General features: G+C 41.8%; 1 protein-coding gene across 2 annotated transcripts in view; it reads right to left on the minus strand.

Moving 5' to 3' along the window:
- LOC121673022 (interactor protein for cytohesin exchange factors 1-like) overlaps positions 1 to 11354 on the minus strand; it is a 57459-nt gene that overhangs the window by 35823 nt on the left and 10282 nt on the right. The gene's annotated exons all lie outside the window — the stretch shown is intronic.

Consider the following 11354-nt stretch of genomic DNA (forward strand, 5'->3'; position numbering starts at 1 on the left):
AGGAAAGACAGGACATGAAGTGCTGTCAGTTTGGTTTTTCTGGGTCATCTGCAAGGTGTGTCCCAGGAAATCCTATCCAAGCAGGGATGAGAGCAAGATCTGCAGACAAGCACATGGATCTAATAGTTTCAAATCAACCATCTTTACTTACCACATTTCCTTTTCAACTAACCAATGGAGTGGTATGCCAAAATTAATAACCCTGTTAAAAATATGGGACAGATGCCTCTGTAAGTTACATTTTCACTAGGCTTGGGGAACAAACTAAATGAAAAATCAGGACCCTGTATTTTTGCGTAGTTTTCTGGCTTATGTATTCAAGTTTTAGCCTAGGGTATGTGGACTCCAAGAATGAATAAATATCTAGCACAAATAACCGAGTAACTTTTCATTGCTCTGTCTACACAACTCTACTTATTTCACATATTGCATTAGTCTATAAAGACAGAGCATGCACTCTGTTAAATTTCATCCTTCTTCAAAGTGATAGGCATTGATAAAAATAAGGCAGACCATCACATACTTTTTCCTTTTTGACTCACTGGAATATTACAGACCAGTTTCCTCAAAGTAGGATGGAGGGCTGCTGCTGCCTAGGGATTTTCCTGCATTTTCTCAGATCTCTTTCCCTGTCACAGCAAAATTCCAGGGTCCAGAGTCAGGTAAAGGAGACATACAGAGATCTAAATGCTCTATTATTCATGACACTGAAATTACAGTGCCACCTGTAGGACATCGACAAAAAAAATGATTTGGGCCTTGCTGGTGCCGCAAATGCCACTTATAATGATAGGGCTTTCTAATAGTCTTGGCAGAAGAACAGGAACATAAAAAACAGATGACTCAGTCTACAGGGAGTTACTTGAAAGCATTTTTCACATAGAGCAACATGCATTTGCACATCCAGAAGAGGATATTTTGCTACAAAGACAAATGTTTCGTGGAAGGAGAATGTGCCTGTGCAATACATTCATAGTCCACTTCAGAGCTTGTGCCAGCACAGGCAGGAGAGATCTGCCACATCCTCAACCACTTCCAGCCAAGACAGACATCACCCTTGAATCTAAGGAGAGTTTCCATTGTGGCTGCTCACTTTTTGTTTGTTTGTTTTTAACTTTTCCACTCTTAACTTAGTTTTTAACTATGGACCATGTTACCCAGTGCATCACACTTCATTGACCAGTATTTGCATTGCATTCATATGTTACCTTGCAGCAGTGTTGTGAAGCACTCATATATCCTTCCAAATATACTAATAAACTGATTTCATATTGCTTTCCCTTTTTTTTTTCCTCTTTACCAAAAGAGTATTTTTCCACTTTTCTAAGCCATAGCTAAGGTTTTTTTTTTTTACAAACATAGCTAATGTTTGTAAAGTCTTCTCTCCAATGTATCATTTCAAGATGTAAGGTAAGACAAAAGTAGATGCATCTTTGTAGCTAAATTTCCATTAATAACATTTTAAGTGGAAAGTACTCAACTGATTTACTTAATAGCTCTGTTGCTGCAAATGAACTTAAAAAGAGGAGGTGTACAACATGTTCAAGGGCAATTTATGTTTATTGTTCAACTGTGGTCAGAAACAGAACAAAATATTCTGATAGATGAGGAAGGGAATGGTGAATAATATAATGGATTTAGGAATGCTTTTGTTTGGATCAATGGCAGTTTTGTGTGGAATATTACATAACACAGCCATCACCAACAAACAATAGAAAGAATCTGTAAGACTAAAGAGAAAAGAGTGAAAAGAATGGTCAAGAATTTCCAGGGGAAAAAAATGAATCTATCTTGTAGGAAGACGGATTTTAATACAAACATGGACTTTAACATAAACAATGCTTTTTAGTGTGGTTTGACTGATAAGGGATTCAACATAAATAGTTTAGATTATAATTTACATAGGGAAACACATCTCCTCCTCAGTCAATGTAAAACAAAAGGGAAGGAACAAACAATGAAAGGTGATAAAATGAAGAGAAGGAAGTGGATTCAAGCACAGTGTTTGGAACTTTGGTACAGAATTGAAAATATTACTCTGTGAAACAGGGCAAATAGTATTCACTATGTGCAGAGAGCGGTAAATTAAGTAGTTTCCAGGAATATTAGGTTGAAACATTAATGGCAAATTTCACAGCATAAAAACATTATCCTAGTTTGGCAAAGAGCCAGAGACCTTCACTAACTTTTGAGGTAGGTGCACAACACAAGAATAAAAATTGCAGTAGGGTAAGTGATGCAGAGAGTTAAAAAAAATTATTTATGTAGTTGTGCAAATAGAGGCTGTAGAAATAAAGGATTGTTGGAAACAGAATAACCAGAATCATATGTACCAGGACACATATTAACATGAGGGTAGGTCACAGAGATGAGTGACACTTGGTGAGAGCAGGCAGGTTAAACTACTTTTCCACTGTGCTCCTACAGCAGATTTCAAATCCATTGGAGTTGGGAATTGCACAGCAGAAAACGTATCTGTCTGGTTAAAAACTCAAGACATAACATATGTATTTTCTCCTGAGCAGCAGTTGTAACAGAAAAAGGAAAAAAAAATCACCCAGTTTGCAGTTTATTTGCAATGAAATCCTATTAGACACTGTATTTTTTATTCAAAATGCTCTGTGAGTGTTTCTTACCAGACAGGAAAAGGTATCGCCTGAACTTTCCTTTGCCTACTCAGCCGACTAAGTAACCGATGAATGTACCAAAGGGTATGGGAAAGCCGCTGAAGGCAGATAACATATCACTTACCAACAAACCTATTGGCTGCATGACTCCTGTCACAGGCTGTAGAGACCACAAGTGGGACGAGATGAGTCTCTGTCAACCAATATGATTCATATTTGCCAAACCCACCTGTTACAGGCAAACCAGGTGCTACTGACTTGCACAACCATAAAGTTTTCCTTCTAAGCAGTAAAGATGTTCCAGCTTCCCCTGTGAGCTTTTTTTTCTATTTTAACTTGTTCCAGTTAATGAAGTAAATTCGAAAGAGGGAGCATTAAGCTGTCATTGAATGCTCCAACACTGAGAGAAAGGTGGGGGTTTACACACATCACCTCAGTTTTGTGTTTCCCTCTCCCTCAGATCAAGCCAGCCTTGTGGGAGCATTATTGGCAAAATCAAAGGGGAGGAAACCAGCTGTATATTTACCACTTGGCTAAATCCCAGTGTGAAACTTTGATAATAAAGTGCTGAGAGACAACATGAAACTGGAAGCCTTTGAGCAGGGAATGAGTACTCAGAGGCTCCAGGCCTGAGTCTGGCACTGACTTACCACTTGACTTTGAACACACTTCTTCCACAGCTTTACCTCCACACCTTTAAAGGCAGTACACAATAATTACCTACATTGGAGGAATTTTATGAAAATTTAGTAATTAATTCCTCTAAAGTGTTTGGCGTTTCCTGGCTAAACTGCTTCACAGGCGGGAATCATATGAGCTGCCTTTGTAAGGACACCATTATCAGAAAAGAAAAACACCTTTAAAGTGGCCAGAAAATTGCTTAAACATCTTGCAAACAAACAGTTGCCAAAGTTAAGCATTAGACACTGGTTTTATTGCGGCACTATACTAATCAAGGACTTTAGCATCTGTACAGAATCCTAAATCCCACTCTTTGCTTCAAAGTCATTTCTTGCACAACTTTATGCCACTGCTTTCCTTTCATCTTTGATAAAAAGCCCTCAGCAGTTCTAGTCACATTAGCACTTACTGCTGCTTGTTGTGGCTGTATATGTTGAAAATGCCTGCCAGAGAGCCTGCAACAGCTTCCCATTGTAAATGTTGACATGGACACTTATCACTAGCCCAGCGACAAAAACTGGGTGTTCCAGATGCACTGGGAATGTGGTGCATTTGCAAGATGGCCAGCAGGCTATAGAGAGGGAAGCACAGCCAGGAGATTGAGGGACGGGATTATACTGCTCTGCTTGGTTTGAACCACATCTAAACGCCGTAGCCAATTTGGGGCACACACCCCAATATAGGAAAGATGGTGACAAACTGAACAAGCTCAGCAGGGGACACCAAGATGGTCAGAGTGAATGATTGGTTCTGTGAGAAGTTGAGGGACAATGACACTTCCAGCTTGAAGCAGGGACAGCTTCAGGGGCCCTCTAACAGCAGCCCTCCACCACCTATGAGGCGATCAGCAAGACTATGGAGATGGGCTCTTACCAGTGGTACACAGAAAACACTGAGACACAAGAAACAGAAGTTGAAACAGGAGAGCTGTAGACAGAATGTAAATAAAACCTCCTTCCTTATGAGGACAGTGGGACCAGTCACCCAGAGAGGTTGTGCAGCCTCTGTCCTTGGAAGTTTTCAAGCCCCGATGGCATAAAGCCCTGAGTGAGTTGGCCTGAGCTCATAGCTGATCCTGCTGGGAGCTGGAGGTTGGACTGAGGCCTCCTGCCCAGGTGGTGCAATGAGCCTGTCATTCTTTGTTAGTTCCAAACCTCCATCTGACCAGAAAATAATCCAAAAACCTGAAGAGAAAATATTAAAATGCCTTCCCAGAAGAAGATAGACACATATATTTTCAAAAGCAATATATGTATGAGCACAAACACAAGTTTAGGACAACCTGTGACTTGTACACATATGCAAAAATCTATGTTAAAATACAACCATAAAATATCACTGTTAGGGATATGATAATGAACTAAGACTATGTAATTTCAAAAAATATGCTCCTTTAGACATTATCTTTTCTCACCATGACAAACATCCTTCTCCTTCATTCATATATTTCAGCTGCTCTACCAAGTCACCCAAAAAAAGTTTTTAAGTATATTTTTTCACACACAAAAAAAAGGGGTAAGGCCTTTATCCAACTATTTGGTATTTAAAAAATTATTCAGGAAAAGAGGAGAGTTGTTGGATGTAACACCTTACTTGAGAAGAAAAAAAATTAAAAAAGAAAAGCAATGAACAACATGCACATTTTTTGCATTCTAGCTCAACTGTTTCTATTCCAGTTGCAAGGTCATTTAGCAAAAGCAAAAATGAAAAAGGAAGAAAACTATTATATTTCTTGAAAATGAAAACATCTAGAAGTGTTTGAAAGTCTTCTAAAAACACCCCATATTATTTTCACATATATTAAATTTATTTTTTCAAATAATTCTAGGATTGGCCTCTAAGATTACTAAGGCATCTATTTTCTTGTAAAGAACCCAAACGAGGGAGATCCCATGTCAGTTGTAAGATAAATAGATAAAAAGCCAATGCAGCTATTGACTTAAGTTATTAAATTCAACAATTCATCAGCAATTCATCAATAAACTTTAATTATTTTATATATAATAATATATATGCACTGAGAGTGCATTGAATTCAATTATACTTTTGGGGTCACATGAATTACACTTAAATTCAAATACTGCCATGATACAGCCATCTGAAATTCAGAGTCTTTAAAAATCCATAACTTGCAAAAGGTCAATTTTTGAGACATTGGTAAGAAAAGCCTGTCATACTATGTTTTGGTTGCTTGGGTTTTCTGTTGTTTGCATGTCTATTTATCCAATAATGGCTTTTCAGATTATACTACCATTAGGTATATGCACATCATCTAAATTCATTTGGATTAACTGAATTTGCCCAAACAAATTCTCTCCCTTATTTCCCCTGCGGGCATTCCCTCTGGGCTGAGGGAAGCTGACTGCTGAGCTCTCACACCTCTGAGGGACAAAGGAGGTCACACAGCAATGCCAACACATTCTTCAGGAAGAGCAACGACCTCAGCTGCATGTTTGCCATTTCTCATCAGTATTTTCTGCTGAGGTTGTAAAGCATTCGCAATTGCTGCTTCCTTTTTCTCTCTTCCTCTCCCACAGCATTTGTCCCAGGCCCAGCAACAAACTTATCAGGTGAGGAGGGTGAAGGCTGCTCTCCAGTCATCCTTTCTGGCCAGTTATCATTTCATCCACTCCCCCAGGTTATTTGAATTTTTCATCCTCAGCAGTCAGTCATAATAAGGCGAGAGAAGGGAATAAATGCATTTTTCAATACAGCTTAGTAAACGTTTGAGTCACTGTGGTCTAGTGGTTAAAATCTCCCTCTCTATTTTGAGTAGGTACTCAAGCACAAGGCTTCAAGAAATGCATTTGGGACTCGCTGTTCCTTTTTTACCAAGTCTTTTTTTTTCTAGGTTCACATGTTCCTCAACAGGCAATTTCACCTTGGTAAAGACTCAAGCTTGGAAATCTCCAAGTAGCATAAGGAAAACAGCTCGCTGTTAAACTGTCAGGACTAGATTACACCCTGACTAAAAAAACCATAAAAGCCTAAGAACTTGAGACACATCTACCAACACTTTTACATTGCTAATGACAGCAATTCTGTGCAAAGGTGCTGAAGCCTCCCATGAAGGCACAACTGAGGATATCACACTGGGTTTTCCTTTGTAGTAAGAGTGATTGCTTAACCAGCTCTCAGAAAGGTTTGCAAACAATGCTTGATTAAGAAAACAATATTATCTATGGTATTGTCAACTCTAATTTTCAAACTCATCACCACAAGCAGCAATTTATTTTCCTTTTATACCAGAACTGACCAGTGTTTGGCACCCCTGAAAGCACCCTGGCTAAATAGGGAGCTCTCAGAGGAACTCAGGAAAAGAAAACAGTTATTGACCTTTGGAAGAAGGGGCAGGCAACTCAGGAAAAATACAAGGATGTTGTTAGGTCATGTAGAGAGAAAGGAGGAAGCTCAGCTAGAACTCAACCTGGCCACTGCCATGAAAGATAATAAAAAGGGATTTTAGAAAAACATTAACAACAAAAGGAGGGTCAAGGAAAATATCCATCCTTTATTGTACACGGGGGGAACATTGTCACTAAGCATAACGAAAAGCCTGAAGTACTTAATGCCATCTTTGCCTCAGCCTTTAACAGAAAAACCTGTTATCCTCAGGGCAACCAGGCCCCTGAGCTGGTAGACAGACACAGGGAGCACAAAAAAAGCCTGCAGTCCAGGAGGAAGTAGTTAATTACATGTTGAGCCACTTAGACACAAGTCTGCAGGGCTGCAGGGGATTCACCCAAGGGTACTGGTTTGTGGAAGGACTTGCCCAGCCACTCTCCAGCATTCATCCTCAGTCCTGACTAACCAGGGAGGTCCCAGATGCCTGGGTATCAGCAAATGTGATGCTCATCTACAAGAAGGGTTTGAAGGAGGATCCAAGGAACTACAGGCTTGTCAGCCTGACCTTGGTCCAAAGGCAGGTCATGGGACAGGTGAACTTGAGCGAACAAACACGGCAAGTACAAGACAATCAGGGAATCAGGCCCAGCCAGCAGAGATTTAGGAAAGGCTGGTCCTGTTTGAACAACCTGATGTCCTTTTATAAGCAGGTGACCCAACTACTGGATGAGAGAAAGGGTCTGGATATAGCCTACCTGGACTTCAGTAAAGCCTTTGACACTGTCACCCACAGCATTCTCCTGGAGGAACTTCCAGCCCATAGCTTGGACAGGTGCTCTCTTCACTGGGTTAAGAACTGCCTGGATGGCTGGGCCCAGAGAGCAGCGGTGAATGGAGTTACATCCAGCTGTAGGCCAGTCACACGTGGTGTTCCTCTGGGCTCAGTGCTGGGGCCAGTCCTGTTTAATATATTTATCAATGATCTGGACAAGGGAACCAAATGCCCCCTCAGTCAGTTTGCAGGTGACACCAAATTGGGTGGGAGTGTTGATCTGCTGAAGGGCAGGAAGGCTCTCCAGAGGGATCTGGACAGGCTGGATCAATGGGCTGAGGCCAGTGGTGTGAGATTCAACAAGGCCAAGTGCCGGGTCCTGCCCTTGGGTCACGACAACCTCAGGCAGTGCTACAGGCTTGGGGAAGAGTGTCTGGAAAGTGGCCCAGGGGAAAAGGACCTGGGGTGCTGGTCAACAGCAGCTGACCATGAGCCAGATGTGCCCAGGTGGCCAAGAAGGCCAAAGGCATCCTGGCCTGAATCAGGAATAGTGTGGCCAGCAGGAGCAAGGTAGCGATTGTCCCCCCTGTACTCAGCCCTGGTGAGGCTGCACCTTGAGTGCTGTGTCCAGTTCTGGGCCTCTCACTACAAGAAGGACATTGAGGGGCTGGGTTGTGTCCAGAGAAGGGCAACTGAGCTGGTAAAGGGTCTTGAGCACAAATCCTGTGAGGAGCAGCTGAGGGAGCTGGGGGAGTTTATCCTGGAGAAAGGGAGGCTCAGGGGAGACCTCTACAACTCCCTGAAAGGAGGGTGTAACCAGGTGAGGGTTGGTCTCTTCTGCCCGGGAACCAGCAACAGGACAGGAGGAAAAGCCTCAAACTGCACTGGGGATGTTCAGGTTGAAGAAGAAATTCTTGAAGAAAGAATTCTTTCACTGAAAGGGTGGTTAGGCATTGGAATGGGCTGCCCAGGGAGGTGGTGAAGTCACTACCCCTGGAGATGTTCAAGAAATGACTGGACATGCACTTAATGCTGTGGTCTAGTTGACAAGGTGGTGTTCGGTCAAAGGTTAGGTTCAACAATCTTGGAGGTCTTTTTCAACCTTAATGATTTTATTCTGTGAAAGCATCAAGGTTCAAGCCATCGGAAATGAAGCAGATAAAGAGCCCTTCCACTGTCCTCCACCCCTGTGGCCAACATGACTCAGTGACATTACCACACACGTCCTTTGACACTTCAAGCAGGGCTTGGAGCTCCCCAATCCCACTGCTACTCCTACACGTTTGTTCCACCACTATAAACAACTACTGAAACCCAAAAAACTTTTTATGTGAGGCTTTGGGCTTAGCTGCACTGCAACAATCTTTTCACATTCAAGTACTAAAAGTTCCAACAGTTTCTGTTATAGAGGAATTCCCTGTCTTCTCAAAAAAGAGGATGGAGGGGAACAAAGGTGAATGGTTACAGAAAGAGTGAAAAATAACAAGTGATTAGATAAGAGATAAGATGTGATTAGACAAGCAAGTGGCACAGATTCCCGCTTTGCTTCACACGTTTTTTCCAAGAGCCTGCACCACTTTTGTGCTGAAAAGTTCAAAGGACCTTTGAAACTTAGGAAAGCACCATATCTCTTGAGGAGCTCTCCATAGCTTCCCAGGCAGTCTCTGCTTACCAGGCCACCCATCCACCTGGTCTTACAATCTCATCTCTCTAAGAAGCTCTACATGTTTTCTTCAGTGTCACCACTTAAAAGAAGTTCCCTTGCTCTGCTACAGCCTGCTATAACATCTGTAACCACATCTGTAACTTCCCTGGTGCTTCTCACAGCCAGAAACTACCAAAGCGCCCTTTGGGTGTTCTTGCTTCTCTTAGTCCTTAGCACAGTACCCCTCCACCTGCCCTGTGCCATCTCCCTGCTGCCAGGGTACACCCTGAGCTTTGTCCCAAATACCTACATCAACGTTGTTCCTGAGGCTGACTCAGAAACAGTACATGCAAGCCACTTTCCCAAAGCTGGAAATTACAGCAGGACTCTGCTAGGGAGGTTACAGGTGGTGCACAAGGCTGAGAGGCCTCGTGCAAGCCTTCACAGCACCAGCAGCATCTCCAGAACTAAAGCAAGCTCCCTTTGGCTTGCAAGACAATGCAACATTCTTAGTGAATAAGGTATGTGTGCCAATTTCATCCTCAGCTTTCTAGAGAGGTCGACCCAAGACTGCTACATAAGAAGTGTGGATAATCTGGGTATCCCAAGAGGGTGCAGAGAGAAAGTATTTGCACCTTCAATAACAAGCTGAAGAAATTTGATGTCATAGATTATTATTTTCTCTTACTTATTTAATTACATCCCAGATTTTGAGATGAAATAAAAGTGGCATTTTTATTCAGTGCTCAAACTGTGTCAGAATAAAGGTAAAGTGGAAAAGAGACAAGAACAGAGACAATGTCAAGAGAGGTCTCCATGAGGAATTCTGCCATTCCACAGTCTGGGCACATCCTGAAGGAAGATTTGCACAGCTTCATTGTATGAAGTATTTCTCAACTCCTTGTCCTTCCATACACTTTTCTCTTTGCTTTTTGAACTTTTTAAATCTTCCCTGAGAGTGATACATATTTACTCTTAGCTTCTACTAACGGCACAATTAAACAGCCTTGATGCCATTTCCAACAGCTCCTATTTTTCTCTCAACACACATTTTCACATCATTTAGGGCTACTTTTTAAAGTTACTTTACTTGGTTTCTTAACTACCAGATTGATGCTGAATTGGAAGTCGCTGAATTGGTTCCTACATTTGTTTACCTTAATGAGATATATGATGCTTTCTCTGCATTCCTTTTAACCTCTAACATAAAATAAAAATTTTATCCATTATGTTTTTGGATTTTTTTGATAAACACTTCCTACTAAACAATCCTTTTAACTAAAAAGTTTTTGTCCATCCTCAAAAGGAAAATCCCTATATATTAAGTACTGATGTTAGTTTTCTCAGAAATCCTGAGCAAGGAGATTAACAGTAATAACAAAAAAAAAAACAATAACTATTTTGCCCTAAAGCCAAGGCAGGGGCCAGGGAGGCTGCAGGAGGCACCAGGACACTGCTGCCCCACGCTCTGGGGCTGGTGACGCCTGGCAGGAGAGTACGGCAGTCGGGTTCTGCTGGGAAGCAGCACCATGCCCCAGCCATGTGCAGAATATCTGCTCGTCTCTCCTGCTAGGAAAACCTACTTGTTTAATAAATACTAGGTGCATGCACACATTAAGCATACATTTGTACAGCAGTGAATTTACAAAAGCCTTTCTTTCCCACCCCTTAGGCTGTCTGCCAGAAACACTCAGCTGTAGGTTTCTCTACAGACTGAGCCCACATTAAAAATCTGAACCGGTATGACCCAGCCTTCTTAGGCCATGGAGTGTTTCACCATTAACTACTTGTTGGATCACAGCAGATTTCTATCAGCAGCACTTTTCCTGGTCCAGCAACTGCGTTAAGGTTGGATGAAGCGCTGGTTTAAAGAGCAGAATGTGACAGCTGGTGGAGTGCCATGCTCCAGCAGAGCTAAGCAGGGATCTAGGCTTGCCTGCAAGACTCAGGATTCAGTGGGATGCTCCTTGGGACTTCTTATCCTCTGAGAGGAGATAAGGAGAGCCTAAAACAATACCTAGTTTCTGTGCATGACTCCATGAACTCTATCTAACCAAGACATGGTAGAAGTTGGTTATGTGGAACTGCATTCATTTGTGTAAAATGTTAGAGATTACAGATACACAAGGTATTCAAGAAATCACTAGTTATAACCAATTTTTAATCCCACAGACGGTAGTCAAATTAAATATTTAAGTGTCCTTTCCCAATCCTGCCTTATCACATATTTCTCTTCTTTTGGAGAAACTCAAAGGGAGCATTACACGTAGCTAAAAAGCTTTTA

The sequence above is a fragment of the Corvus kubaryi genome, unplaced genomic scaffold (genome assembly GCF_017639235.1).
Source record: "Corvus kubaryi isolate FWS band 111438036 unplaced genomic scaffold, C.kubaryi_AGA036_p1.0 65104, whole genome shotgun sequence".
NCBI classification, from domain to species: domain Eukaryota; kingdom Metazoa; phylum Chordata; class Aves; order Passeriformes; family Corvidae; genus Corvus; species Corvus kubaryi.